Source organism: Triturus cristatus, chromosome 11, assembly GCF_964204655.1.
Source record: "Triturus cristatus chromosome 11, aTriCri1.1, whole genome shotgun sequence".
NCBI lineage: Eukaryota > Metazoa > Chordata > Amphibia > Caudata > Salamandridae > Triturus > Triturus cristatus.
The window spans coordinates 320,528,477-320,556,363 of NC_140594.1; the positions used below are offsets into that span (position 1 = coordinate 320,528,477).

Genomic DNA, 27,887 nt, shown 5'->3' on the forward strand with positions numbered 1-27,887 from the left:
GATGTGGGGGGACAGGAGGCCTCACATGAGGTAAGAAGAAAGTTTAACAAAGGACACCAGCCCAAGGTAATTTATCTAAATAGCTTATTTTCCAGAGAGCCACAGGTCGAGAGAAATTAAAACCATGTGACAGTGCCACCATTTACAGAACAGAGGCAGGTAAACAGATGCCATTTGCCTCTGCATACTAAGGCAGAACCCATTTTCAGCATTGTCACTCACATTGTGTTTAGGGCCTAGCATGGTGCACAGGAGGTCAAAGTCAATACATTTGTTTTAGAAGGAGACTACATGGTTAGTAGGAATTGGCAAAATCAGATTTACAGAAATATTTACCCCTTATCACCGGCAAATGTTGCTATTCTAAAATGATTTTTCCTGCAAAAATATCCAAAAGACGGTAGCTGAGCCCCTCTGATATGATTTCTAGTAGAACTAGTAGCTGTTGTAGCACTGGCAGTAGTGAAATTAGTAGTAGCAGTCAGAGCGGTTGGAGAAGTAGGAATAGTTGCTTTAGGGGTAATAGTATTATTATAATTAATAAGTTTGATGTGCCAAGAAACAGTAATACGCCATCAAAGTATCCCCAGCGCACAATACAAAATGCAATAACTGGGCCAGAATTAATGTCATGAAAAAAAAGTGGAATCATTGTGCTAAGATTGAAAATAAACATTTGTGGAGAAGTGAAGTTATATGAATGTACAAGGTAAATGTAGAGTTTAAATTTGGCTCAAGAACACATGCTAGTCAAAAAACAATAGTGAAGGCAAATATTTTTTGTGACCCTTTTGACCTTTTATCTCACCCCTGGGAAATAGTTTATAAATCTCCATATTTGCACGAATATTCTCCAATAAATAAGCCCCAACCCACCTTTCCAAATTATTTATACACTTGCAACTCTTTTAAATCGGGGGGGCGGGGTGCCCGTGTGTGTGTGTGCGCGTATGCAGAGGAAGACGGGGGAAGAGGTAGCTTTGCGAGGCTTCGGTTGCCTTGGAAACAGCACGAAGAGGACACAAGCTGGAACAACGCAGCAACGAGTACGTCCAGGAAAGGCAGCAGGAGTGCAAGGCAGCAGGAAAAAAATAATATTGAAGCACTCCAAAGCCTTCCACACTCCACAGGTGCATATTTATGGTCCCAGTTACTGGCATTTTCTCCGATTGGAGGACAGTCGTCAGTGACGTTGTATTCTTTTACAATTTCCTCCAATCAGAGAGCTCCTTGAGATGCACTGTTCGGAAGCCAAAACGAAGAGTAAACGTTTTGGATTCCAGATTCAGACAGTTCCAGGCATGGGTGTCCTGTAGGGCCGGCGTCCGCAGGCATCTGTTCCAAAGGTTGGTGCAGGAGTCGCCGGGCCCTTGAAGTCACACGCGTTGCAGATTGAACTCCTCGCGGTTGAAGTCGGGAGCAACGGCAGGCTTTGGGATGTGGTGCGACGTGCAGCAGTGGGGCATGCGGTGCACTCAGGTCACGGTGCAGGCAGCAGCTCGGTGACTGTCATCCAGCGGCGTCGGCGAGACCAGGGCTGCAGTGCAAGCAGCGGCTTTGTCGTTGCTGAAGCGACTGGAGTCGATGGCGCTGGCGGGCCAAGGCTGTGGTGCGGGATGAGGATGGTGCGTCATGTAACTTACGAGCGGTGCCCTCGAACTACGGTGCAAGCAGCATCGATGTCGGCATGGAGCAGCGTTGTACGGGATACCGAGGCGGTGTCATGAAGCGAGGCGGTGCGAAGTGCAGTGCCCACAAGTTGCGGTGCAAGCAGCGGCTCGGTGGCATCGTCGCGTGGTGTCATCAGTGAGAGTAAGGTTACGGTGCGGCGTTGCCCTCTACGATGCATTCAGGACACGGAGTCGGCAGCGGCAACCTAGACAACGTCTGGTTGCTTTTTCTTCTGTTGCAGCACAAAACATACAGTCCCCAGTGCTGATGGCAGAAGAACTTGAACTCTTTGCCGTTCCTGAGACTTATTGAACAGGGGGGCAAGCTCTACTTCAAGCCCTTGGAGAAACTCACTAAAGAAGTTGCAGAAAGTTCAGGGCAGTCCTTTCACTGCCCAAGGAAGAAGCAGACACTGCAGGCCAACGCAGCAAAGAACTCAACAAAGTGGTAGTTCCTCCTCACAGCTTCCCCAGCTCTTTTTCTTGGCAGTCTTCTTGTTCCAAAAGAGTTCTAAAATTTTGGTCCCCAATATTTATACTCCAAATTCCTTTGTCCTCTCAGGCAGAGAGTGTTTGTGCTCAGTCCAAACCAGTTTGGTCTGCTCTGGCCCAGCTTCCCAGCAGGAGGCGGAGACAGCATTGTCTACAGCAGACCAGGCCCATTCATGTGCAAGGAAATTTCCTCCCACTAATCTAAATGCAGCACAGGTCTATTCAGCCCAGCCCTGACTCATCCAGACTCTCTGGAGCCACTGCACATCCCCAGCCCCTGTCACTCCAAAGCCACCAGACAGTCAATGCACATCCTAGCAGAGGCAAACTGAATAGCGAAGCAAGAAAATACCTACTTACTAAAAGTGGTATTTTCAAACACAGAATGTAAAAATCACTTTTACTAAATGCATCTTTAGATTTGGAGTTCAGGCATACTAAACTTTATTTTCCTATCTGGTCCCAATGGGAAGTTATATTTATAAGATGTTATAAATTAACTCCCATGCTTTCCTATAGCAGGGCTCGAAAAATGTACTCGCCCACTCGCAAATGCGAGTCAATTTCTTTCAGGGCGAGACAGTTTTCAGGCCTACTTGACCGGCCTGGCGAGTGAGCTCTTAATTCCCAGCCAGCCGGCCGAATAACTACACACATTAACCTGCTAAGCGATATCAGTACGGGCGAAACGGGCAGAGAAGGAAAAGGACTCTGTCTTTTCCTTCGTGCCCAAATAAGACAAAGACATTGTCTAGTTCCTCTGCCTCTGGCAGCTGCCCCCCACCCCCTTTTTGTTCCCTCTCTCTCTTCCCTCTCTTACTGTCGCCCTCATGCTCATTTAGTAAAACCAAGACTTCAAGAAACCCTTATTACCTTCCCTTTCCTCCTTTCGTTTATTTGCTCCCTTGTGAAATGGATCCAAAAAAGAAAAACACTTGTTGGATACGTCGGCTTTTTCTGACATTTTTCAATTTCAAGTGCAGCCTCGGGGTGGAGAGAAATAAAACATTCAAAATATGAAAAAACTAAAGCAAGACAGAGTGGTTGCAGGGTGGCCAGATAATCCAGATTGAGTTATTCACCCCTAAACACATTAGCGCCACTTTACAGTGTTTGCCAGTGAAGCGCTACTTTTGTTTTCTCCTAGCTTTTTGAACGACATTGTTTTTCCTGGGTGGGAAAGTGCACTATTCATGGAGGTACTGAAATACCTGCTTGATGGGTGAATTGGAAAACAAAATGCATACTGTGGCTCTGTATTCACAAACGTGGTCTTTTTAAACCATACTGCTTACGTTTTGTAAGGATATAAGCAATGGGCATTGAAACGGGCCCCTTCTGGACCCTTTAGTCATGGACTTAACTTTTCAGGCAAAAGCACTCACTAATTTCTGAATAATGAGTGTAAAACAAAAAAGGTAACCATGTTGTTCCTAGTTACATTTCACATGCTTTACTTAATATTGCATTCTCTATGAGTGTTTGCTTTCTCTAGGATGTTGTTAATTTTTTTTAGGCAGCATATTGCTCCTAATTAGTATGTAATTTGAATTGAGTTGCATCCAGGTGTTTATAGTGGGTCAGTGCAGTCCAAGTTTCTCTCAATGGGGCAGTATGGTGTTCAGTGGAGGAGAGGATGTGGCACTATGGTCAGAGCTGCTGAATTTGGAACTAGGGAACCAGGTTCAGCCTTCATGACCAGCCCACCAGACCACTCTCCCTGAGAGAGCACATTCCCATGCTAAGCCTTAGAAGGCCCCACAAGATCTTAAAAGCCCTGGCGTCTTAGCACCAGCAGGTGGACCCTAGCAGTGGGAAGTGTAGGTTAACCTTGAAGGCCTGTCCACCACAATTAATTCTGAAGTTCACCTCCAGTCTTGAAGGCAGGCCTTTGAAGCAGCACACCATAGAGGGACAGTGACTCCGTCACTGAGTTCACAGGACCCTAGTGCATGTGTTTATCTGGGGCCGTACTCTAATATGTTTAAGGTACAGCGGTGTACCCGAGTACTGCTAAGAGTGTCTTTTTTTGCAGATTTATATAGCACTTACTTGACCCGAAGGAATTGGAGTGCTTAACATGAGCACCAGTTATGGTACACAAGGACACATTCATTTTTGTTAGGCACGGGGAGATTAAGTGATTTGCCCAGAATGACAGGATGTTGAGCCGCCGGGGCCGTAATCTAGTATGTTAAGGTACAGCGTTGAACCTGAGTACTGCTAAGAGTATTCATCCGGGGCCACGCTCTAGTATGTTTAATGTACAGTAGTGTACCCGAGTACTGCTGAGAGTGTTTATCAAGGCCGTGCTCGTAACTTTAAAAACATTTCAGTGTGAATAGTAATGAGGCTAAAAAATTAGATCATGTCTTAATGGTCATAGATCAACGGCGCTGCAAATGTTTTAAAAAAAATTTGTATGCAACCAATTTGTGGGTCAAGTGCATTGATGTTCGGTCGAGTAGAAAATTCTAGTCACTAGACCTGCAGGTCAAGTAAGATTTTTAAGATTTGTCGAGCCCTGTATAGGCCAGATAGTCTTTCAGGGGGCTTACAATTTTTCGCCTCAATAAGTGAAATTGGAACGTTTCTCCCCGTTGCCATACATTTAACACCACCGTGCAGTATTCAAGCTGCAAAGGTAACACTCATGCTTAATCAGTCCAAACAGGACATCATAATAATAAACGTTTACATGCACCCGAAACAAAAATCAAAGGCAAGGAGCTGTTAAAGGAGTTGCAGAGAGTAATGTTAGAAGAGTCAACAGATCTTATAATTTTGGCTGGTGACTTTAACATGCACCTTTTAGGGTCCACGAATGAAGAAGATCCAACGCAGGACCTTTCGAGAGGATGGGGAATTCCAACACAAGGCCAAATACAGTCTACCAAGCCATCTAAGATTGCAATGAACTTACTAAGGGGCCTAGAACATCTAACTATGAGACCCTTAAATGGTCTGTACAAAGACGACATCCCACCAGCAGCTACATACCACTCAACTGCCATATCATCACATTTAGACTTTACCTTTACGACTGACACTGTTTAACAAAATAGCTACCTTCAAGATCAGCAACAACGAATTCAGCGACCACCTCCCGCCAGGGTTGTGCCTTCAAACAAGACCCTGCCAAACTCCATTTTGCAGGAGAAAACTATCAACCTTAAAAGAATATGGTGTAACTCCGGCAACATAGACGAAATAGCAGCAGGTGCTAAAGCTCTATACAACCAAGGTAGAGTCAACAACCCATCCAACAGAAAACTGGGAAATATTTGTCAAATCCCTAGGAGATAAATATTCATAAAGCAATGGTTGGGAACAAGGGAAAGTGGCAGATGCTTCAATCGATGCACTAAAGAGCCCTGTCTAAAAAACTAAAGTAAACAATAAACCAAATTCTAAATCAACAACATAAATCCCCAAATAATCTGAGACTTCAAGGCATACTCCATGAGTTAAAGATGACATTAAAACGAAGGAGATGGGAGAAGAAAAGAGCAAAGGATAATGATCTTTGGGCGAAATTTATGTACAATGCAAACCAGAAAAACAGTGCCAAATTTTGGCAATCAGTAAATAAATTGCAGCAGCCATACCATCCTGGCATCAACTCCAATATTACTGAAGCCACCTGGGCTGACTATCTTTCAACATTTCAACAATCAGGAACCTGAATCAGCAATTTCCATGGCCTCCTCGAGTCACGTTGTCACAAAAAATGTAATTAGGGCAGGAAGAAATCAATACCACCTAAGTGATGCAGGGACCGAACCGTCCAACCTGACGCAGCTTGAGGCAGCTCTTCCATCAAGTCATGACCGCCCATCTAGTGTAGAAGACATGCAAAAAGAATCTCTGGTTGAAGCAATAAGCAAACAAATATCCAGAGGCAGATGGACAGGCGCACCGGGCCCAAATGCCATACCACCGTTGTTATATAAACAGGATTCTGACTTCTGGAGTAACGCACTAGTCCCAGTAATAGGATACACTTTAAGAAATACAGCAATCCCAAAGTCATGGAGAGGCTCAATCATCAGTCCTATATTCAAGCAAGGAGCGAGATCCGACCCAAACAACTATCGCTTGATAGCCTTGATAGATACTGAGGCTAAATACTTTGCAGGGATTGTACTTCAAGACTTGGCTACCTGGTCCACAATAAACAGTATTATACCAACAACTCAAACAGGTTTCTGTCAAGGGCAAGGAACTACAACCAACATAATGGCCTTAACCATGCTCATGGATGCAGCGAAGCAAGGTAAATATCCCCTATACCTTTGCTTCATAGATTACTCAGCAGACTTCGATCACGTTGACCGTTCTAGGCTTTGGCAAAAGCTGAAAGAATGGGGGATACCTCCACCTCTTCTAGACCAACTTTTACAGCTGCATACCAACACCTGGATTTGAATAAAATTAGGCGCTGGGAACCATCTCTCGAGCAAAATAACCACTACAAAGGGGTGAAAGCAAGGATGCGTCCTGGCCCCTCTACTATTTAGTCTTTTCCTGGCGGACTTGCCGGCAGAATTGGACACTTGCTCCTCACACGCTCCGAAGTTAGGTGGCATGATACTGACTAACCTACTTTATGCCGATGACTTAGTGCTGTTCAGCAGAACTCCGATAGGACTCCAGCACCTGCTAGATGTCACCCACAATTTCTCACATCAGAACGCTTTAAAAATAAATTTCAAAAAAATCAAAAGTTAAGGGGGTAAACCATCACAAGAAGTCAAATCCTAGCTGGTACCTGGCCAGCAAACATCTGGACCAAGTAACAAACTATAAATACTTGGGCGTGTTTTTAGATAAAAATAATTCCTTTAAGCCACAGCTAGAAACCTTATGAAGGAAGGGAGCAATGACCTGCTGGGCATTAAAACCCCTGAAGAAACTGCTGCCGGACTTAACCCTTGATCCCTTTTTAAAAGTCTTGCAAGCCAAACTGCAGCCAACAATCACCTATGGGAGCGAATCTATGACAGGAAGAGACGCTGCTATTCTCGACTGTATAATTGCAATCTCCTCTCGTGCTATATTCCAGCTCCCCAAATAGGTTTCACCTGCTCAAATAAGGCTGGAATTTGGTCTTCAAAAACAGGGAGCCTTTTTAAAGAGCTGGCACAAAATCAGAGCTGTTGACGCACGGTCTTTGAATAAACAGCTCTGGCTTGAATTGTCCCGCATTGGAAAGTTGCCAGCTAACGTCTACCTTCAGAACTCCTTGCGGGCTCTCGGTCTGACGGACGCCTGGAACACTCCAATGGGCCACTTGGTTTTTAAAAAGCTAGTAACAAAATTGACAAGGCTCATATCGGCCACAGAGGACAAGAAAGCGGTATCCAAGTGAGCTCATGGTTGGGTTGTGCTCAACAACTATGATGTTCTTAAACCCAGCCCTACCTAAAGGTCGGAACTAAGCTTGTGACAAAAGAAAAATGTCTAAGACTACGGCTGGGAGTTGGCTCAATTAATCAGTTTTTGCCACCGTGGGAAAGACGAGGGGGTGATCGGTTTTGCTGTCTGTGTGAGAAAGACACTGAGATTTTGATCCATATATGTATATGCAAGAAGCTAAAGGATATCCGGAAAACACTGTTAAAGAAACAAGTTACTTACCTGTAACTTTGGTTCTCCAGTATTGGTAACTTTCATAGATTCCCATAGCTTGTATCATTCCCCGTCGTCGGAATGGGAGTCTCGGTAAATAAAAATAACATAGCAGTAGGTACAAAAGAGAAAGAAAGCCTTGGGCCTCATCTCATTTTGTAGCATATCCACCTCTTTTTGTAAAAGAGACCAAACTAAAGCAACAACCAATCAGATTATCCTCACCCCATAGAACCCTCCTGAGAGAGCCTCAGATTTTCGTAGCCGTTGTGTAACAGAGTAACCAAATTTGCTGAAGGCTGAACTTTCCCAGGGGAGGAGGGTGGGCGCATGGGAATCAATGAAAGTTACCAATACTGGAGAACCAAAGTTAGAGGTAAGTAAGGAACGCGTTACTTACCTGTAACTGCGGTTATCCAGTATTGGTATCTTTCATAGATTCACATGCCTGAATCATTCCCCGTCGTCGGAATGGGAGTCACCACCGGTGACTGCCATTCCGACGACGGGGAATGATTCAGGCATGTGAATCTATGAAAGATACCCTAATACTGGATAACCTGACTTTCTCGTCGAAGACATGGCAAATCCAGAAACAGTAATCCACTGCAAGACAACAAAGTAGCAGGAGAGTGCTGGAAACCCGTTACGCGTCGACGTCGTGGAAAAAAGGGAACTGACGTTATCATGCGGACGTGGCTCTCTTATGGCTCCGGTGACGTCATACGGAGTCGAGAGCGGAGCCGAAGTATTATGACGTCCACATCAGCGTAGAGAGCTGGGGAAAAAATTCAGTGGAATGCTGGCGCAGGGGATATTCACAAGGTGAGGAATCCACTGGCAGATGTATCCATCATCAGAATGATTTACAATTTGCAATGTGACAAACGGTTATCTACAACAAGAGTTTGTATATACAGATTGCTGCAGATTTTACAACACAACACAAAGATGGGAAATATTAAAATGACTTGAAGAGCTCCAAAGGTCTTTGTCAAACTTTGAAAAAAATACATAATATTCATAAAACTAATGCACAATAATATCTTAGCAGCGATTGTAGTGGTTCAGTAAATGCAACTTAGGGAACCCTTTCAAGTGGAAAAGGATTAAAAACGTCACCTCTCAAATAACCAGGCACTGATTCAGAAACAAATATTTAATCAGTAAATAAAAAAAATCCATGATCATAGAGACTGATGATAAATCATGGTAACAGTAACTTCTATTAATTCAAAACTTAGGTTACTGTTCCTAATGGGACATGAATAGTGTCCCGAAAGAAGTTGAGTAGAGAGATAGGTTTCTAGGTTCTTTTTACTCAACATGAGACGGTCACAAGTTGTGTCTCTTGTTGCCCTCACATATCCCTGATGATGTCATGCATCATCGGGCGTTGCTCCTCGTAGGGTCGGCGCTGCAATGCCCTGCGGGTCCCCCAAAGGGTTTCTTTAGCGGAGAACTTTTTATTTCGCTGCATGATGAGTGAGGGTGTGAGTCTTAAGGGGAGGGTCCTGAAAAGTGAGTGTGTGAATGAGTATTAAAACTGGCTAGGGGAATTCCATAAATATTTTTAATGTGTTGGTTCCCCTGTCAGAGTAAAAAAAAAAACAGCAGGTTTTTGTTACTAGTGGGGAAATAATGTCCCCTAGTAACTAAAAGGTCGACATGTTTCGCCCCTTATAGTGGTCAAATCGATCCTTGGTGCTTCATCAGGACCAAAATAATTATTTATAAGTGGGAGAATCTGAGTGAGTTACCCCAAATTAAATAGGTGGTAGAGCGGTTCCCCTTGTGTTTTGTTGAAGGTGGCACCAGCTCGTGATAACCACTAGTATTCCGCCCTAGAGAACTGAGAAGAGATAAAAACAAAAAACACACAAACGATACAAAGACAGACAAAGAACATAAAAGTATTCTTATGTGATGCCATGTGATGAGATTTTTGATGGCATCACATCTAGACTATGTACTTGCTTGTCATACAGGGAAATAAACTTTAAAACTTGAGTCGTGATATCATTGGCGCCTGCATTAGTTGCGTGGTACTTGCGCCTATCATTCACTCCGTGCACATACTCTTATTGTTTAGGTGAAAGTGACGCACTTGTTTAAGTCACAAGTCTCTGTTTTCGATTATACACTTGTGTTCCTTATCATCACTGGCTAAAAAAGGGGTCATGCAAACAATCATTTAATTGCTGCATAGTCTCAGCTATTATTTTTGTTCAATAGGCTTCATAAGCTATCGCATGGCTGCCCGCACCGTTACGAGTTACGGTTTTTGCTGGGTGCCTGAGTCTGCTACACCTACCCTCGACCAAGCGTACCTGGATGTTGACTGGGAGGTTTGCCGGCATCCGTGAAGTAGAGTGTCTCCCGTAGCCTGACGTCAGGCTGCCTGGCTTCCGGTGGGCGTTTCCAAATTCTATTGTGCATGTGCGGGCGCCTTCTTGAAGTGTAGTGTAAGGTCATGTACCTAATTGTGCAGAGATATACTGTTATGATGTACTGCAAACCAGGTTTCCCAATTCTATTGGGCATGTGCTGACACCATCTTGACATGTAGTGGAAGGAGAAGCACCTTAATGTTCAGAGATCTATGGTTATTAAGTGATAAAAAAATCAGGTTTATGGAGCGTGGTAATTTATTCACACATCAGGACTATTCAGGTGATATAGTCATGATCAACAGAACCTGCATCATATGTATTCACGGTAGAGTGCTCATGTCAAGAATACACATGCAGGAATACACATGCAGTGAGGGAGAGAAAAGACATTACTGTAGTCTAGTCGGGTGTGTGTTCGCTGCCACGTGGTAATGTTGGACAGGTATATTTTATTTTACTGGGTCTGTGTCCAGCAAGAAGTTTGAGGCGTGGAACAGATGTTAATCTATTTATGTTAGTAGAAATGGGTAGATGTATGTCTGGAGGAGTGTCAGAACCCTATTTCTTAACATCGGCGTGGCCACAAAGGAAAGCACAGCGGACCATATGTGTGGGTGGGTGGGTGGGTCATAGTTCGATCCATGGGATGTCCTCATTGAGTCCCTTCTTGTGTGTCTGGAGACAATGTACCCATCGTTGTTCTCTTCTGACTAGGGCAGTGGTGCTCGACGTTGGATTTGCCTCTATGATTGTCCATCTGATGTCGTCTGCATAGTGTTTCTTTTCAATAAAGTGATCACCCATTCTGGTTGCTACGCGTCCGCATCGAATTGTACTTTTGTGTTCCTCTATTCGGACTTTCCCGGTCTAGTGGTCATTCCAATGTAACAAAAGTTCACACAGGCAGGATATAAGGTATACACAATTCTTAGTGTTGCAATTTGTGTGTTGTCTCTGTTGCCAGGAGGATTTGCCCAGTTTCGGTGTCTTAGTGTGTTTTTCTTTGATGCACAGGTGTTGCAGGTGCTGCAAGGGATAGTGTCCCGTTACTGGGGGCAGGTCCCACAGGGTGTTCTCTCCCGGGTTTCTGCAGGGACGTGGTCTCGTATGTACCAGTTGGTCTCTTAGGTTGGTTGTCCTCTTAAAGGCAAACCTGGTCCATGCTATGTTCAGATTGTTCGTGTTCAGAATCCTCCAATTTCTAAGTATAATGTTTTTAATCTGGTTAGACATTGGAGTGAAGGTGGTAACACAGGTCATCACATCCTCTTATGTTTGTATACTGTTTACCAGGAGGCCTTCACAATTATTATTGTGTGCTCTCTTCTTGGCTTTCTTTATCACACTGGTTGGATAGTTTCTGGTTTCCAAGTTGGATGTTAGTGACGCTGTTTGGGATTTATAGTCAGTTAGGGAGCTGCAGTTCCTACAAATCCTGAGAAATTGTCCGGAAGGCAGATTTTCCTGCAGAGACTTAGGGTGGTGGGTGTCAAAAGGGAGGAGACTATTACAGTCAGTTTCCTTTTTGTAGGTTTGTATGTAGGTGTCCCTGTTTGATGGAGATCAGTAGGTCTAAGCATGGGACTTCCGTATTGTTAATGTTATGTTAATGTTAATGTTACTGGGTATTTGTAAAGCGCACGGCAACTCCCAGGAGTGTCCCGGCGCTAGCAACAAGGGGGACCAGTGACAAAAACACATCTGTGGCATCTCAGAGCCGCCGATCATGCAAACAGCCATGTTTTTAGCTTGTGACGGAAGCACAGAAGATCCTCCTCTCAACACAACTGAAGGGGTAAGTTGTTCCAAAGCCCGGAGGCCACCACCTGGAAGGAGCGACCACCCAGACGGGAGCGAGAGAACCTTGGGATCCGTGACAAACATGAGGTTAAGGACCATAGATTACGAGATGGAACATAGAGCTGACGTCTATTTCTCAAATACGGAGCCCGAATATTGTGAAATGCCTTGAAGGCCAATACCAGGGCCTTAAAAATCACCCTCTTGTGTACTGGGAGCCAGTGTAAAGATCTGAGGTGTGGGGTCATATGGGTCCTACGAGCGACCATAAGTATTGCTCTAGCTGCAGCGTTCTGAATCACCTGAAGGCGGCTAATCAGATAGTCTGGTAGGCCAAGATAGAGGACGTTAACATAATCAAGACGTGACAGTATCAAAGCTTGCACAACTATCTTCCTATGAGAAGCTGAAAGTAAAGGGAGAAAGTTGCGCATCATCCTCAGGAGGGCAAAACAGGTGCCAACCACCGATTGGACCTGGGATTTCATGGACATATCTTTATCCAGTTTGACCCCTAAATTTTTGACCGTGGTGGCCAGGGTGGTATGAGGAGACATATTTGATGGCCACCATTCTCGCCATTCGTCCCCAGGGTTACAGTCAAAGAAAATCATTTCAGATTTTTCGGACAGTGATTTGGTGAAATGTAGGTATGGGTTCAAGTTGTTGAGCCAGTCGGTGAACTTCTCGCAGCTCTCATCAGTTCCTTTCCAGAAGATGAGGATATCGTCGATGTAGCATTTCCATGTAAGAATGTTCTCCTGGAAGGGGTCGGAATCGACAAAGAGGTGTGCAGATTCAAAGTGTGCCATCCATAGACATGCCAGACTAGGGGCAAAGGTATTTCCAATGGAAGTACCTTATACTGGATGGTATATGTTGGTTGTGTACATAAAGAAATTATTCTGTAAGGCCAGAGTAATGCAATCCATTATGAAATCCATCGGGGTGTCGGTTGGGTTCTCAGTTGTGTGTAGTAGATTTTCGACCACTTCAATTGTGACATCCTGGGCGATGTTCGTGCAAAGGGCTTCCACGTCCAGGCTCACTAAGAGAGTGATTTCTTCTATGTTTGTTGTATTTGTTTCAGTGATGAGGTTGAGAACATCTCTCGTGTCTTTCAGGTAGGATGGGATCGTCTGAACCAAGGGGCGTAGAAAGAAATCACAGAATTGACTCAGGGGTTCCAGCAAGGAGCCAATCCCTGAGATGATAGGATGTCCTTGTGGTGGATAAATGCCCTTGTGTATCTTAGGTAACACCTAGAAGTACGGTGTCTTGGGAGAGGTATTTATAAGGAAAGTTGACTCCTGTGTAGTGATCCATCCTTGCTTCTCTGCCTCATTCACTTTGATTTTAATCAGTGTTAGCAGAGTCTTGGTGGGGTCAGCTTCAAGTTTTTTGTAGTACTTCGTGTTGGCCAATTGACGCATGCATTCTTGCTCATAATCACAGATGTTCATGATTACTGTGGTTTACTCTTTGTCCGCAGGTTTTATGACAATGGTATCGTCTTCTTTGAGGGTGGATATGCCCCCTCTCAACCTGGTGGGTAGGTTGTTATAGGATTTTCTGGATTCTAATCTGTTGACTTCGTTCAGAACCGCCTTTTCAAAGGTGAGGATTTCACTGAGTACCATGGCGGCGAAATACGATGGTGTTCGCAGGCCGGAGTCTCCTCTTTCAGGTATCACTCTGTTGTGGAAGTAGGACTTCAGTCTTATTTTTCTGAAGAGTTGATGTAATTCTCTGGTAAGTTTGAAATGGTCCTCCTTTGGAGTGGGTACGAAGTCTAGTCTCTTACTTCCGCAATGGAAAGGGTTCTATCAGAGATATTGATGATCAGTTTTTTTGGGTTGTCTGGCTCCTGGTTTGTCGTGTTAACGCTTCGTGTCACTGGACCATTTTTTTGCTCCCTCTTCTTTCTCTGCTACTCCCCCTGCATCTGTTCCAAAAAGGAGGGGGAGTTGGGTGTTGGAAAAAGGTGGGTTGGAATCCTAGTTGGGCTCCAGCGTAACCGGGGTACCACATAGGTGCGTGGGTGGGGTATGGCTAGAATGGAGTGCATTTTTTAGAAATAAGAACAAATAGTTTGAAAAATAATCATAAAGAATTAAAATTATGAAAGATGTGGGCTCATGACTTGTTCGAAATATGTAGCGTCATTCCGCAAATTGTGGAGATCAATTAACACCAGGGGCCTTTTTTTATCAAAAGAGCCATGGAGCTGCAACACATGGGTGTGTCCACTGTTGTGCCCTTGGGGCACTTTTATATTACAGAAGGTGCCGCAGGTACTTGACTTGCCCCTTGTATAATCTAGACTGGACTGACACTAGCTCAAGGGGTGGATTTCCCATTTGCAGGGAGGTGGAGGATTTCCCATGCAAATGAGGAAAAGTTTGCCTTTGCACCTTATTACAGACATGGACACAGAGACTAAGGAGCTGTCAGGGGGAGCACTCACTATCAGCCACAAAGAAGTGGCACATAGTCAGCGCATCCCTCAATGATAACTCTTGACCCCAAGACATCCTCCTGCAGGTGGATGTAGTCACAAGTTGCACCCACCTTCAGGGCAATCTTTTCCCCCCTTTGAATTACAAACTGGGCTGCCACCCTGAAAGTGAAAGGCGGACCAGCAGCTTCAAACAGATGATTTGCCCCAAGAGTAGCTGCATGTTTTCGGCTGCGTTGTGGGAAGCACTTTCACAGTGAAAGGGCGCAATGACCTGGTCTGCGCCTTGTGGAACCTTTTAAAGGTGAGATGCAGTGCAGACTAGGGCAATGTGGCTTACCTAGAACAAGGACCCAAATTGTTCAAGCACATCAAAATTGTGGCCTCATCTTTATAATGGGCAATGGTAAATAGGAAAAACCTTGTTAACTTCCAGATAGACTTTCTCAAAATATAAAAGGCTATCATCCACAAAGACAGTGGTACTTGAATGTTTTCTCCACCCCAATTACGGTCAATGCCTTAAATGTTACATTATACAGCTCGGACATTGGCATAGTGCTGTAGTAGTTGGACTACTTTCGATAGTCAATTGGCCAATTATAGATTCAAGTATTTACACAGTTTTTTTAAATAAGATTTTAAGAGCAGGGATTCAGCTTAAAGTGCCTTTATTGTTAATTAACCCCATTACTGCGAGGGACAAGGATGTGAACAACTTCGCCTGGAAATCCTCTTGGGTGATTAGCAGCGTTATACAAATAGACTGGTTGGTTGATTGATTGATTTCACACTATCTCCGCAGCGCGCAGAAAGTCGAAGGGTTCAACTGAGGGAGGGGGACCTTTTGGTGCTTGCACTAGAGTTCCCCTCCCCCCCCCCATATAGTAGCTGTTGGGGCTGATGCAGAATCGCTCCTATGTCAGCCTCCGCCCATCAATAAAGTAAGAACTCCATACTTTACACTGAAGTCACACATGCCTTCACTATCAACTACCTGCCTAACCTCTCCAAAAATGCAGCTAAAAAACACAAACATAGCTTACTCAAAGGCAGACCCGATACACTATTCTCTGACGTCTACTTCTGTACAAACAAGGGTAATATAGTTAATGACATCTTCTATACCAGAAAATGAGCATGCTGGAGGAATGCAATATATTCCAAGCTTCGTATATCTGGCACTAGGAAAACACCTCATGGTCTCAAATTAACGACATCACCCTCGCTCACCTTCAACGCTAATGCCACTATTACCCTCTACAATAATGCTGTCATCCTTATCCAAGCCTCTAATGCCAATTTAGCCATGATGGAAAACATCTTCCCTACACTCAAGGAGGCGATCTCGGCTAAATCCAATGACTCCTATCCACACCCTATCACCACTCTGGAATTAACCAGTCCTCCCCATCCACAGTCAGGTGGTCCACACTCGCCCTAAATCATCCCCCCCCCCCCTTAGATGATCGTGGAACCTCTCAACCCCCTGTCAGACTGACCCAATACACTAGACCTCCGACTCAGAATGCGGGCGAGTCTACTGGCTCCCTCCTCTTGCCATTCCCCAGTCCGATACAGGTTAAATCTCGAGCTCTGAGTCCCCCCCCTCACCCAATCGCCATCGCACTCATCGAAAGTTCCCCCGTCACGCATCCCTCTTTCTACATCACCTGCTAGGTCGGAGTCCGGGCAATTGCCCACTCAACCCTTACTGGACCGTCCCTAACTCACAGGATAAAGGCCCTTCTACCCTCCTACTCTCACCAACCATTCTATCCTTACATCATGGAACATTGCAAGTCCGCGATGACAGACGCATGCCTCAGGAACCTCAAAATACTGCCTTAGACCTCTCTGGTACACATCGAGAACCCTCCTCTCCGACAGAACTCCCCACTCAGCCTTTACCCCTCTCACAGCATTCAGACCTGGTGGCGCGCCTGGAAGATTTCTCTCCAGCTGCACCTTCTCACAGACGAACTTCATGATCTATAAGCCCTCTCAATTTAACACCTCCCCTTGATCAGTTCCCTCCTCACCCGTGCAAAGATGCCCAGAGCACCTGCTGGCGACAGAGCTCTCTGTGGTCAGCCTCCGCTCTCCCCTTCTCTAAAACCATACCCCTACAAGATGCTCCCTCCCGCCCCAGAAGAGCGAAGGCCTATCTCGCGTATAACGATATCAATTACCTACTCAATTCTTACTCACTTATCTTAGACACCAACAAGACCACTCAGGGACAAATTCAAGCTATCCAGGCTAACCCGTACAGAGAACCCCCTCACAACCCGAGGCCTAAATAATGACAACCTTATGAGAGTGAACATCATACAGTCTCCTCCCCCTCGCACACCAGTGCATCTTAAATGCGTACTACTCAACTGCAGGTCAGCCAGCAAACACGCCTCTGACATATTCGACCTCATCCAACACAACAAGAAAGACATCATCACCCTCTCTGAAACTTGGTTCAATCCCGCATCCACTCCCTTCCTAGACCTCCTAGTGCCTCCTACCCACAACATAATCCATCTAGACAGAGCTCTGAAGCCGGGTGGTGGCCTAACTTGTATACATCGGAGCACACTATCGGTCTCCCACTCGGAGCCCTTAACGTCATCTTCATGCGAATACCTTTGTCTCAATATCTTTAGTCACAACCTTCCGGTGTGCAACCTACACACATTTTATCACTCCCCTGGGGACAACCTCCCCTTCATCGAGCAGTTAATGGAAATCATCTCTGGCAATGTTGATTCTGCCATGGCCCAAATCTTCCTCTGTGATTTCAACCTTCACTGGTCCTACCTCAATGACCAAGCTGTAACATGCCTTAAATCCTTCCTAATTGATCACGATCTGATTCAACATTGTGACCAGCCAACCCATAATAAAGGAGAAATTCTGGACCTCATCATCACCAAAGATCACACCATCACATTGAACACCATTACCCTGTGCGATTGGTCCGATCACCACTGCATCTTCTTTTTTATCAACATGGAAGTCTCCCAGAGAAAGTCTCAACCAACGAAATCGAAGATTTGGAAAAGGGACCTCAGAAATATCAATACAGCAGATCTAGCAACCCACTGTTTATCTGCCCTCTTGCCACAAGTTGACATGACTGAGGTACATGCACTCACTAACTTCTACAACTCTACTATCACTATCATCATGGATTCTATTGCTCCCCTCCAACAAAACAATGCCCCAACTACAATTTCCAAACCCTGGTTCAACGACAATTTAAACACGGAGCGCCGCAACCTTAGGGCAATCGAACGATCCTGGAAATCGAATCCATCTTTGGACCAACTAATAATCCTTAGAATGGTAAGGAGTTCCTATAACAAACAAATCAAGATCGCGAAGGCCGACTACTTCAGATCCCAACTCGATCAAGCCGCTAATCGCCCCAAGAAACTTTTTGAGCTGGTGAAACAACAATTGGTGGAAACACCAAACCGCTCGGTCTCTCGAGTCAGCCCACCTTTATGCGATGAACTGGCTGCCTTCTTTGCTGAGAAACTCAGACTCATCAATATAGATCTTGACTCCAGGAAGACACTACTGCCATCCGGGAGGTCTGCGCACCCTCTGGCCCTATCTGAGAAAATCAAACCGACTAGATTGAACACCAAGAACATTGCCTCATGGAGCACCCGCACTTCCCTCAGTGAAAGAGACACTAACAAGATTTTTCAGAGCACCAACCCATCTAATCATTTTAGCGACCCATTACCAACGTCCATCTTCAAAGAACTGAAGGAGGTCGTCAACCCCATCTGGACAAAGATTGTCAATGCGTCTCTCACAAGGTACGATCCCGAATTGCCTAAAAGCTGCTCAGATAACACCTATCCTAAAAAAGCCTACAGCAGATAGGGCGGAAGTTGTTAAGGTCCGTACTATCTCTAACATCCCCACCCTAGCCAAACTCTTAGAAAAATGCGTCCAATCTCAACTCTGTGCCCACATTGAGAATTGCTACCTCCTGGTCCAACACCAATCTGGCTTCCGGAGTGGGCACAGCACCAAATCAGCTCTCACTCACGTTAAGGATGACATTTTAAAAATGCTCGACCAAAATTAATCCTGCCTCCTTATCCTCCTTGACCTTTACTCAGTGTTTGACACTGTTAATCATGGCAACCTCCTATCCATTTTGAAGCTGGTGCGGTGCTGCAATGGTTCTCGTCCTTCCTCCACCACAGATCCCAAAGAATTAAGACAAACCACTCTCTCTCCCAGCCATCACCAGTATCCATGGGGGTCCCCCATGGTTCTGCCCTATCCCCCATACTCTTCAATCTGTTCTTGGAACTCTTAGCGAATGCATTAAATTCCGCGGACATTCTCTTCCACATGTATGCGGATGATACGCAACTATCTGAAAATCTCCTCCCCGAATAACCTCATATCACTCAACTCTACCCTAATAAATACTCAAAACTGGTTAACTGAGAACCACCTTTTGCTCAACACCTCCAAAACAGAATTCCTTCTTATTTCTCCCCCGAATCACATCCCCAAAATAGACCTTTGGATGAACCACCTCACTGCCTTCAACTGCTCCCCCCTCATTGTTGACTCAGCCAAATCTCTCGGACTCACCCTAGACAAGCATCTGAACATGAAAAATATCAGCAATGTGTGCAAGGGAGCTAATCACCTAATGAGGCTACTCAGGAATCTAAAACCTTTCCTCCCACAAGCGGACTTCAAGCAAGTGGTCCAAGCGCTTGTTTTGCCGAGGCTAGACTATGGCAGTGCTATGCTATGTGGCCTCCCCAAAATATACCTTGGACCCACTAAGGGCTTCTCTGAATGCGGTGGCCAGATTGGTCACGGGTGTGAGAAGTTGGCCTGATGTATGATGTCACTAGTTCTAGTGTACACCTTGTATCAGTCCAAACAACCCTTATGGTGATTGGTTGTAAAGTCAACCTTATAGACCAGCTATCCTAGTGGTAGCATGGACAAGAGCAGTCTTAGGCTAAACTCTGTATGGCATGTGAATCCAGCTGTTATACCATTTGCAATCCCTTGAATACCACATGAAAGGACACCACAACACATATATATATATAAAATAACGTGTATTTATTCTAGTCAAACCCTCAGCACTCTTTATGAGATTCGAGGTAAGTACAACACAGTCTTATTCAAGCATACATTAAGTCACACAGGTAAGTAATACTGTTAGGCCCTAGGGGCCACGCAAACCATATACTAAAGAAGTGGTATAAGGACCACTGTCACGGAAATAGGATAGGCCTAGGCCATCGCTGGGGCTACACTACACTACCAACAGTTAGGAAGTGGGAGGCCCACGGGATTCGGGTGCAGAGTGGAAACACTCACGCGTAATGCGTAAAAGTCAATAGAATCACTAGCAGTTAGAAATAAGCAGTTTTAGGACACTTCTGGTATAGCTAGAAAGTCGAGACTCGGAAACTAGACCATACTCTCCTACAACGGGTACCAAAAGAAACTAGCACATCTCCCCTGTCCTAAAATCCCTAAATTGGTTGCCCTATGAAGCAAAAATTCAGCTAAAGATTGCCTGTCTCACAAAGCCCTCCATTTCAAAACCCCCAGTTATCTAGAGCAAAAGCTAGAATTATCCAGAGGGGGTAGACCTTCTAGGAATGCTAACTCTCTCCTCCTGGAACCACAGATCTTTCGCAAAAACAGAACGTGTCAACGAGCTTTCTCCGGCTCTGCGCCGAGGATCTAGAACTCTCTCCCACCGGAAATACGCAGAATCTCCTCCAAGGTTGCCTCAAATTGGAAGTAAAAAGATTCCTCATGAACAAGTTCCTACCGTAAAAGGGTCTCGGGATGTCTGCTCTAATGCTCTGGACTTACACCCCAAGTCCTGCCTTTGGTATTATTCTGCTTTACTAGTCACTTGCTCCCGTCCCAGTTCTCTATGGCCCAATTATTTGATTACCCTTTGTTGTCCCTTTTGTTCGTAACCTTTTGTTTGATATTCATATTTGATGTGTTTGGGTGGGTATTCCTTTTGCTGACTGTACTGCAACTATTACCTTCCTCTCCCTCAAATTGAAAAGCGCCCCGATACCCTTCGGGATCATGTTCACGCTAAGACTTTATAAATAAATAAATAAATGCCACTGGACGATGCCATGAGGATCAGGTAAAAGCAGCTTTGCATGCGTTAGGTGGAATATCCACCCTGATTTGCCACCTTTCAGGGAGGCATCGCTGGAAAGAGGACAGTTTCCACTTTTCAGTAATGCCTCTTTGAAACAGATCCCTGCTCATGGGCGCTCCGAGCAGAGATCCTTTCTTTCAAACAGAGCTACCCTCCTTCGCCCCCAAAAGGGAAACTTTGGTGGCCATTTTGCCTTTTCTTAATTACTCCGCTGCTCAGGGCCTTCCTGGCACCCTCTGGGAAGCAGAAAACTTGAGGAAGGCATCCCTGGAATGTGCAGAGTCTCCCCGTTCCAGAGACGCTTCTTTCAAAACAGATCCCTGCTCGCAGATGAGCAAGGATCCCACTAGATGCTACGTATCTGGGTTTTTTGGTAAAGGAGGGGTTGCCCTGCATGGGTCAAACCCATCCTACCCCAAGAGATTGCATAAATAAAGTGGGTGGGGGAATTGCCATTATTCTCAAAGAGTCTCTAAAGTGTCTATATGGTTCCTTACCCATACCAGATTGTGAGAGTCTCTCCTTCACTTTATCTATGACCCCAACATTTACCTTTTTTGGAGTCCTAATATATAGACATCAGGGGACTTGTTCTAAGTTTGTGGAATCTCTTGCAGATCTCATTACCAGTTTAGCAACTGGCAAATAAGCCTTTCCTGTCATCACACCGTAACTAATTCCAAAGAGCTTTAGTAAAGCGAAGTCCGGGTCTCCCCTTGATCCTGCCCCCTCATATCCTCCATTAAAGAACAGAATGCATTTTTCCAGCCCTTCTCAACCTCTCACTATCCAGTGGCTTAGTTCCCCCAGCCTGAAAACACGTGGTTGTCAAACTGCTATTAAAAAATTATATTCTTGACCCCTTATGTCAAGGGAACTACAGGACTACCTTGCAGTTAAAATTCTAAAAAAAACATGTAATCAGAATCTAGCCTCATTGTTGGAGGAGAATGCCATCTTGCACTCCCCTCAGACTGGGTGTCATCCGCAACACAGCACTAAAACAACACTCCTGGCGGAAACTGAGGAGCTTAAAATGCTGCTGGACAAGGGAGGGTCTGGCGCCATCATTCTCTCTGATCTAAGTACAGCATTTGATCCAGAAGATCATGGAATCCTTATGCAAAGAATTAGTGAAGCTGAAATAAAAGATGTCCTGAATTGGCTCACTTCTTTCCTAGGAGACAGGATGTTTCAGGGTTGTGAAAAAAGCCTGTTATTCGGACACTTGAACCCTTTAGTGTAGAGTGCCACAGGGATCCACGCTCAGTCCCACGCTTTTGAACTTTTATATACCCCCGCTGGCAGACATTGTCCTTGATTTGGGCTGACAATTGTATGATGTATGCTGCTGGGGGTGAAAGTAAAATGTGAATGGCACATTTGATCAATGGCTGAAGTGGGCTCACACATTACCCCACACTAAATATAGTGCTGGTTGGCAGTAAAACTATAAGTGTACAAAGAAGTGATCGATGGAATGCTTGAATTAATCTGGCAACTACTTGGGCCACATTGCATTCCATTGTTATTCTGTACACCATACCACATCAGCTTGGACCAAGCTAAATGCAAATCCGTCTTGACCCTCCTCCAACACAAATGGTCCAGCCTGAACTGAAACACAAGGGTTCAAAATATGGAGGCATGGTGTAATTACCAGTGGTTGATCTTAATTCAAGCATTCTATCCATCACTTGTTTTGTATACTTCAGTGTGACGCTCTGAGTGGGAGAGGTATCCCAAGACATGGGTCCCAAGCACACTGAGCCACTGGAACCAAGTGATGAGCTATACAACAGCAAAACCACTCTTGGGGGGTTTGTGTTCCGTTACAGGGAGGACTTCAGCTAGCAGTTTGGGCTGACACGATTTGCATACGGCTGGGTCCAAAAGAACAAGTTTCTTACCTTCAGTAGCGATGTATCTGTATGAGACATACATTAGTTATAGATTCCTTACCTTAGAATTACCCCCAGGCGTCAGACTGGAGCCGGAGAAATTTTTTCGTCCCAGTACCCCTGCGGGTCGGTATGTGGCGTTGGTCGACTCCGCGTTTGTCGTCGGCGTCATGGTCACCGGGATGACGTTGCAGTGTCTACTAAGATGCAGTCTACGTGCCCGGACGTCAGTTCTCTCTTTTTCCACACCAGCCAGCACAGATCCAGAGAGTGTGCCCCTTTGTCGCTTTTTGACTAACCTTTTTTGACTTATTGTCGACGTCCGTTCTGACACTACTTTCCATGCCAGAAGCGCAGAGCCATGCAAGACACTGACCACGGGTGCACAAAACTAGGCCCCTGGAAGGGAGACCCTATCCCTAAAAGACAGTTCGCAGAACGGGGAGAATGGGTGGGGTGTTAAGGAATCTATAACTAATGAATGTCTCTTACAGATACATCTTTACCGAAGGTAAGTAACTTGTTAATTTGAAAGAGACCATTAGTTACAGAATCCTTACCTTAGAATAGATAGCCCAGCAATACCAACCCTGGAGGTGGGTCTGCGAACTAAGTTAACACCAGGAAGTCCTGGGGAACAGAACGGCCGAAAAAGCCGTCTATCTGGACTTAGCTATTCAGGCAGTAATGCTTAGTAAACATGTGCAGGGATGCTCATGTGGCAGACTGGCAGATGTCAACCAACTGAACTCCATGTCCCAAACCAGTACTAGTTGCCATCGCCCTGGTAGAGTGGGCGCACAGTCCTACTGGAGGTTACCTTTCAGCCAAACGGTAGCCTCTTAATCTCCACGCAAGGAGGTGGAGACTGGACAGGATCAGATGGAGGAGCGTCCCCTGCTGCTGCGACAGGAGATCTTCCCGAAGAGGCAGTCTCATCGGGGATCGATGGCCATGCTCAAGAGCTCGAGGTACCAGACTCTTTGTGCCCAGTCTGGAGCCACAAGAATTACTTGGGCCCGGTCGCGCTTGATCTTCTTCAGCACTCTGGGTAGAAGTGGTACAGGTGGAAAGGCGTACAGGAGGCCGCAATTCCACTTGCGACGAAAGGCGTTGCAGAACGAGTTCCGCCTTGGAAACTCCAACACGCAGAACAGCTGACATTGCGCATTCTCTTCGGTGGCGAATAGATATAACCAAGGCTCTCCCCACTGCTGAAAAAGACTCTGCACCACTCCTGAGTGAAGATGCTATTTGTGATTCATCATGCACCGGCGGCTGAGTTTGTTCGTCCTGGCATTCAGGGAACCTGCCAGGTGTTGAACCATCAGGGATATGTCCTGATGTTGCAGCCAAGTCCAAAGGCAAAGAGCCTCTTGACATAGGGTCCACGACCCCATCCTGCCCGTTGCAGTATCATATGGCGGTGGTGTTGTCCGTGAACACCTGGACTACTCTTCCTTTGACAGAGGGAAGGAATGCCTTCAGTGCAAGACGAATCGCCCGGAGCTCCAGGAGGTTAATGTGGAGCCCGGACTCTGCCGGAGCCCAGAGACCTCTGATCTCCGCCTTCCCCATGTGGCTGTCCTATCCCAGAAGTGACGCATTCGTCACTACTGTAAACTCAGGTTGGGGAAGGGAGAGTGATCTGCCGCTGACCCAATCCTGGTCTGTGAGCCACCACTGCAACTGACTTGCAGTCCCCTCCAAGATCTGGACGACATCAGAAAGATTCCCTCGATGCTGTGCCCACTGGAACTTCAGGTCCCACTGCAGAGTCTGCATATGCCATCTGCCATGATCCACCAGGCCCAGCAGCTTCAGGGTCATTCTCATCGAAATCCGGGATAGAGGCTGAAACATTGGTATCATAGCCTGAATATCCCGGACTCGCTGCTTGGGATGATAGACCCGAAACTGCGCTGTGTCCAGAACCGCTCAGATGAAAAAGAGCTTCTGAGAGGGAATCAGGTGCAACTTCGGCACATTGATAGTGAACCCCAGGGTATGCAGGAGGCTCGCCGTACTCTGGAGGTGAGAGACGACAGCCTGGGGTGAGCCCGCCTTCAACAGCCAGTCGTCGAGATAGAGGAAGACTGGAACCTCTGATCTGCGCAGATGATGTGAGACCACCGCCATCACTTTTGTAAACACCCGAGGGGCACTGGTGAGGCCAAAGGGGAGCACGGAAAACAGAAAATGCTCGTGGCCTACGGTAAACTGAAGGTAAAGCCAGTGGGCAGGCAAGACAGGGATGTGAAAGTAAGCGTCCTGCAAGTCCAACAATACCATCCAGTCTCCAGGGTCGAGGGCAGGCATGGTTAACATCTTCTGGAGGAAGCGGTTGACGTTCCTGAGGCCTAAGATAGGACGCAGGCCTTTGTCCTTCTTGGGTACCACGACCTACTTCTGGCACAGGGATGCGTTCGATAGCTCCCTTGGCTAAGAGAGCTGTAACTTCCTGGTGGAGAAGGGCCAAATGATCCTCCAACATACGATGGTGTTGGTGACATGGAGGGAGGGATAGTCTCAGAGGGAAGGAAGTAACCCCTTCGGACTATCTGCACTACCCACCTGTTCGACGTGATGTTGTGTCAGTCGGGGATGTGATGGCGGATCCTGCCGTCTACTGGCAACCGGTGGCCCTTAAAGGTCAGGCTAGGGAGGCTTGGAGGCTGCTGCAGAGGGGTCATTGGTGGACTGGCCAACCGGTTGGCCACCAGACCCACGATGCTGGGTCCCATGTCCCCGGCTACGCAGAGGCTGGATAGCTTGCGCGGCCCGGTGGCTCTGGGTTAAACGTGGTAGGGCACCCCTTCCATACCCACAAAAGGGACAAAAGGCAAACTGCATGGGGCAAGAAGTACCAGTGAGGCCCAAGGCTCTGGTCGTAGCCCTAGAATCCTTGAAACGCTCAGCGCATTGTCCGCCTTGTGACAAACAGGCTACGGCCATCAAAGGGTAAGTCCAAAAGGGTAGATTGGACATCCGCAGAGAAGCAAGACGTTCTTAGCCAGGTGTAGAGCCTCATGGCTACCAAGGTGGAAATCGTTCCACCCAGCGAGTCGGCGGTATATACTTTGCTGCGCTTCAAACCTCAGCAACAGGGCCTCCTCCGGGCACTGTGGCAGCACTTGTGCGACAGTATCCCACATCGTGTGTGTATAACGGCCGGTTTCTGGCCTTTCAGCCGTCTTCAGCCAGGCTTGCTTGAATCCAGTGGCAAAGTGAGCAAGGGACTCAACGTCTGAGCATACCCTGCCAACTTATGGCGAACAAAGCGGTACAAAAGGGGGTGGTGATGGACGGAGCATCAGAACCAATCAAACACTCACACCCAGTCAACAGATATGGGTTTGATCCATCACCTGAAATGCCAGAAACCGGTCCTAGGAAGCTTCTTTCCGGTCCAGGGAAGGCATGGCTTGGCAGTTCGGGCTGCACTGGGGTGGCAGAGTGGGCTAAAGAACGGTGATGGATCAAACCCAGATCTGTTGACTGGGTGTGAGTGTTGAGTCCCTTGCTCACTTTGCCACTGGATTCAAGCAAGCCTGGCTGAAGACGGCTGAAATGCCAGAAACCGGTCCTAGGAAGCTTGTTTCCGGTCCAGGGAAGGCATGGCTTGGCAGTTCGGGCTGGACTGTTCCCATGAGGCACAGGGTCAGACTGATTTGCATATGGCCATGTCTGAACTGGGGTGGCAGAGTGGGCTAAAGAACAGTGATGGATCAAACCCAGATCTGTTGACTGGGTGTGAGTGTTTGATTGGTTCTGATGCTCCGTCCATCACCACCCCCTTTTGTACCGCAGTCACAAATTTCACACATGGCCAAAACAAGGGTTGATTTTTCATGCAAGAAATGTGATGTCTTCACTTCATGTTTTGGGGCCTTTTTTGTTGTGTGTGCTCAGGCCAGCCACACAATAGAGGGTATTATTTTTATTAGAAAATGAGTGCAATTGCTGTGCAACTTTCTGTCACAGGAATGTGTGTAAAGTGTTTTATTTTAGCCAAAGTTTCAGGTTTGCAGAGCATCGTTGGTATGACAAACTAGTGGGATCCACTCACAGCATACCACCCTAAGCTCCACTGTGTGTCTAGTTTTCAAAAATGTCTACGTAAAGAAAGGTGGTGGCTGAGCCCAGGCACAAATATTGCAGTTCCCACCATCTCCAAAACATTGTGGGGTCTTTTGTGTCACAGGCACTAGGCTTAGCCACTAAGTGGGGTACCACTTTTGCCAAGAGAAGGGGTCTTACACAGTAGGGTATAATATTTATTATTGTACATTGATTTCTCTCCATTAATGGCTTCTAAATGTAAGCCACTGTTCAAGAAATATCACATTTTGCTAATTACCCCCTGAATCACATGACAGTATGAGTAACACCAGATTCAGAGGTGTACAAATACCCACATCTCAGTATCTTGTGCATATTATAAAATGACACAGGTATCCCTCGTACCCTTTTTTTATTAATTGTATTTTACTATATGAATTGCTGCATGGTTGGTACACTATGAAAAATCATTACAAGCTGCAGCTCATTTGTTAGTTCTGAGTATTACACGTTTATATACTACCAAGAAAAATAGTATATCCTTGTGACCATAGTGGTTTGAAAGATGTATTTGTAAGTTACTTTTGTAATAGGGCCACCTGGTAAAAAAAAAAAAGTACAGATAAAAATATTTTCACCGATTGCTATCTTTCCTACCCATTTTCATTATTATTTTATTTCAACAATTACATGAACAATGTATACAAATGACCCCTTTCTGAATTCAGAATGTTGTCTGGTTTTCAAAAACGTAAAGCTTTCTGGGTTCAGCCATGGGTTTCACACTCGTTTACACAACAAACTGCAATTACACCTAAACCACACAAAATTGAAAAAATGACTGTCAGAAAAATGTAAAACTCGGTTAAAAAATATTTTTTTTCTTTTACAACTCTGCTTGTCCCCAAAAGCTGGGAAGATGATGATCTAAACTTTTGCTGAAGCCAATTTTGCAAAAAAAATATGCTTTCTTGCACAGCATTTTCCCCCCATTTTTCAGGTCCCACAAAGGGAATCCACAAACCCTGGATACCTTTAGAATAGCTAGGATGTAGGGAAAGATGATGAACATTTGACCTAGATACTTTTTGTAGGAAAAAAACGTTAGGAAGGCCTAAGTGTAAGGTGCTCAAAACATTAAAAAAAGGGCTCAGCACAGGGGAGATGGAAAAGTCTAAACATCTATGGGGAAAACAAGTCAATACAAAAGCAAACAAGTTAGCCTACAGGCTTTGTGTACAGATTTATTAATCTATGCAGTGAAAGAGAACTGCTATAATACAAAAGGTTCAC

The 27,887-nt window shown here is 45.7% G+C and overlaps 1 protein-coding gene across 3 annotated transcripts in view; it reads right to left on the reverse strand.

The window, feature by feature from the left end:
* Positions 1 to 27,887, reverse strand: part of WSB2 (WD repeat and SOCS box containing 2) — a 401,974-nt gene that overhangs the window by 26,420 nt on the left and 347,667 nt on the right. The gene's annotated exons all lie outside the window — the stretch shown is intronic.